The sequence below is a fragment of the Oryx dammah genome, unplaced genomic scaffold (assembly GCF_014754425.2).
Source record: "Oryx dammah isolate SB20612 unplaced genomic scaffold, SCBI_Odam_1.1 HiC_scaffold_11150, whole genome shotgun sequence".
Lineage (NCBI taxonomy): Eukaryota > Metazoa > Chordata > Mammalia > Artiodactyla > Bovidae > Oryx > Oryx dammah.
This window is the reverse complement of record NW_024080543.1, coordinates 100,762-104,944: the sequence shown is the minus strand read 5'-3', so window position 1 is coordinate 104,944 and position 4,183 is coordinate 100,762. Positions and strand designations below refer to the sequence as shown.

The following is a 4,183-nucleotide window of genomic DNA, read 5'->3' as shown; positions in this document are numbered from 1 at the left end:
ATAGTCTTCTGGAATTAGAGTTCTTGGTTGTCGGTTACTTCTTTCCTTTCAACATTTTCTTGGTGTTCTTTGTCTTCTGGCTTGCATACTTTCTGAAGAGACGTTCCTATATTTCTTCCACAGTATGTAGAGTTCTTTTCTCCTTGGGCTACTTTGAAGAATTTCTGTTTCTTACATTGGTTTTCAGGAATTTGTTATGATTCGCTTGACGTATGATTGTCCTTGACATTCACTGAGCATCTTGGGTTTTTGTCTTTGTTGTTGTCGTTGTTTAGTCGCTAAGCTGTGTCCGATGCTTCGTGACCCCATGGACTAAAGCACACCAGGCTTCTCTGTCTTCCATTATCTCTCAGAGTTTGCTCAGATTCATGTCCATTGAGTCGATGATGCCATCTAAACATCTTATCCTCTGCTGCTCCTGTTTCCTTTTGCCTTCAGTCTTTCTCAGAATCTTTTCCAATGAGTCAGCTCTTCACATAAAGTGACCAAAATATTGGAGTTTAAACTTCAGCATCAGTCCTTCCAATGAATACCCAGAGTTGATTTCCATTAGGATTGACTGGCAGTCCAAGGGACTCTCAAGAGTCTTCTACAGCACCACGATTCAAAAGCATCAGTTCTTTGGCACTCAGCCTTCTTTATTGTCCACCTCTCATCCATACATGACTACTGGGAAAACCATACGTTTGACCATAGGGACCTTTGTCAGCAAACTGATGTCTCTGCTTTTTAATACACTGTCTAAATTTGTCAGAGGTTTCCTTCTGAGGAGCAAGATTCTGTTAATATCCTGGTTGCAGTTACCGTCCGCAGTGATTTTGGAGCCCAAGAAAAGAAAATCTGTCACTGCTTCTACTTTTTCCCCTTCTGTTTGCCATGAAATGATAGGACTGCATGCCCATCTTAGTTTCTTAATATTGAGTTTCAAGCCAGCTTTTTCACTCTCCCTTTGCATACCTATCAAGAGGCTCTTTAGTTCCTCTTCACTTTCTGCCACTAGAAGAGTATCATCTGCATATCTGAGGTTGTTGCTGTTTCTCCTGGGAGTCGTGATTCCGGCTTGTGATTCATGCAGCCTGGCATTTTGCATGGTGTACTCTGTGTCTGTGCATGCTCAGTCGGTCAGTCATGTCCGACGCCTTGTGACCCCATGGACTGTAGCCCGCCAGGCTCCTCTGTCCGTGGAATTTTCCAGGCAAGAAAACTGGAGCAGAATGCCATTTCCTTCTCTAGGAGATCTTCCCAATCTAGAGATCAAACCCACGTCTCTGGCTTTTCCTGCGTTAGCAGGAGGAGTCTTTACCACTGCGCCACCTGGGAAGCCCCAGGATATACTCTGCATATAAGTTAAATATGCAAGGTGACAATATACAGCTTGTCTTACTCTTTTCCCAAATTTGAACCAGTCAGTTGTTCCATTCAGAACATGACCCGTCTGTCTGCGTGGTCCTGCATGGCATGGCTTATAGCTCCATTGAATCATGCAAGCCTCTTCACCACGACAAGGCCGTAATCCCTGAAAGGTTGTGTCTTTATAGCTTGCATCAAATTTGAAATTTTTAAACATTATTTCTTTAGATATTTATTTGTATGCCCTTATCTCTGGTCCCTACTTTTGGGACTCTTACCTGTTGTTAGTTTGATATTGTCCCATAATTACTGACACACAGTTACAGTTGTTTTCAGTCTTTATTTTTTTTAATGTGCTTCATTTAGGACAAATTATGTTTCTCTATTTTCAGAGTTAGTAATATTTTCTGCTTCAATATCTAATTTGCTGTTAATCCCACCTAGTGGAATTTTTATTTTTCATATTTGATTTCTAGAAGTGCTATTTGAGTCTTCTTTATATGTTAACATTTGTCTTACAATATTAATGTTTTTCTTTGAATACCTGAATATGATTATTATTTATGTTTTAAAGTTTTTATTTGCTAATTGCTTTATCTGTGTCATACCAGATAAAGTCTATTTGTGGTAACTATTTTTTATCCTGGTTATTGGTCATATTTTCCTGATTCTTAGCACTTTTTCATTAGATGCTGGACCTTATAAATGTTAATTACTGAGTGTTACACTTTGTTGTCTTCGTTTTTGTGGTGCTTTATTCTGGCTTTAAAATTGTTTGCAATTTAGTATGATCCTTTCATGGTCTGTCTTTATGCTTTGTTAGGACAGATCTAGAGTAACCTCTACTGTAGGGATAGTTTAGCCCTATTACCCACAGAAGGCCTTTTGAGGATCTCATTTAAATGCACAAAATGATCAACAAGGATTTGGTACACTTGCTGCTCAGAACTTGAGTGCTTTCTAGCCCTGTATGAGTTCTGTGGACTGTTCAGCTGTTAGGTTTTCAGTTACGTTTTTGCCTGGAATGCATTTTAGAATTCAACTAAGAGTCAAAGGCTGCCTTGAAGTTTTGTTTTTTTGTTTTCTTTTATCAGTAGTACCTTCTCCAGAACTGTACTCCACAACTTCCAGCTGCTTCAGGATCCCTGAAGTCTGCTATGTATCTTCGTAACTCCGTGAGACTTGGATTCTTTGTTTGGTATCCACGGTCCACAATTTGCCTCTAGGCAAATTTGCCACAATTTGTTGTGAGCAACAAGTGAGTTGTTCACCTCACTTGTTTTTTCTCTCTCTAGCTGCCTCTTGTCAGTATCTGAAAATAATTATTTCATATAATACATTCAGTTTTTTTATTGCTTATAGCAATTGGGTAAATCTGGTCCCTATTATTTAATCATGACTGGAAATAAATGACTTGTTCCTTTAATTAAAAAAATTTTAATTTGGAACAGTTTTGTATTTACAGAAAAGTTGTAAAGATACTAAGTACAGAGTTCTGGTATCTAGTTTCTCCTATTGTCAACATCTTAATACAGTTTTTGTGGAACTATTGTCAAAATTAAGAAACTGACATTGGCATATTACTATGAAGTAAATATCTATAATTTTATTTAAAAAAAAAACAGCCAACCATTTTCCAAAGTGGCCATATTGTCATGCATTCTCACAAAAATGAATGCATCATTTTGAGTAGAAGAAATAGCTTGATGAAAACCACTTAGGTGGAGACACCACCATTTTAACTAATTTGAAATGACAAAAGTAAAGAGAAGGGACTTAAAATTGCCAAGCCTTTGATTACAGATAACTCATGATAATAATAACTATAACAATAACAGTGACGTTCACTGAATTTTCTTCTAAGGGCTTTACATTTATTGATTCATTTAATCCTTATAATATCCCAATGTTCTTGATGCTATTATCCTCTAGTTCCATAGATTAAGAAAGTGAAAAGGTCACAGATGTTCCCCTGCTCACATGGCTAATAAGGTACATGCTGTCTGGCTCCAGGACCTGCTCTCTGATCCATTCTGCCAAGGATGGTTCTTTATCAGTTACACATCAGAAAAACCTGAGATGGCCTTGGGCATCTATATTTTGAAGACCACTGGTGCTTCTTATGTGTAGTCAGGATTGAGAACATTCTAAACTACTGCTTCTTCATTATAATGTAGATAACTTTAATGTTTAAAATATACTTATTTATTTTAATGATAATAGTGAATAATTTAGTTCTTGTTTTGACTGAGACATTTTAAAGTCCTTTTATATAGGTAGAATGTTCAAACTCTTGCCCAATTGCATTCATCTCATGTGCTAGCAAAGTAATGCTCAAAATTCTCCAAGCCAGGCTTCAACAGTATGTGAACCATGAAATTCCAGATGTTCAAGCTGAATTTACAAAAGGCAGAGGAACCAGAGATAAAATTGCCAACATCCATTGGCTCATCGCAAAAGCAAGAGAGTTCCAGAAAAACATCTACTTTATTGACTATGCCAAAGCCTTTGACTGTGTGGATCACAACAAACTGGAAAATTCTTAGAGATGGAAATACCAGACCACCTGACCTGCCTCCTGAGAAATCTGTATGCAAGTCAAGAAGCAACAGTTGAAACTGTACATGGAACAACAGACTGGTTGCAAATTGGGAAAGGAGTACGTCAAGGCTGTTAGATTGTCACCTTGCTCATTTAACTTATATGTAGAGTCAGTTCAGTTCAATTCAGTTGCTCAGTCCTGTCTGACTCTTTGCGACCCCATGAACTGCAGCACGCCAGGGCTCCCTGTCCATCATCAACTCCTGGAGTCCACCCAAACCCATGTCCATTG

At 38.1% G+C, this 4,183-nt stretch overlaps 1 long non-coding RNA gene across 1 annotated transcript in view; it reads left to right on the top strand.

The window, feature by feature from the left end:
• Positions 1 to 2,543: 2,543 nt before the first annotated feature.
• The window catches only part of LOC120860650, a 10,405-nt gene continuing 8,765 nt past the window's right edge, over positions 2,544 to 4,183 (top strand). The window contains exon 1 of the long non-coding RNA XR_005720394.1: positions 2,544 to 2,608. This is a non-coding gene — a long non-coding RNA (uncharacterized LOC120860650). The remainder of the gene's footprint in view (positions 2,609 to 4,183) is intronic.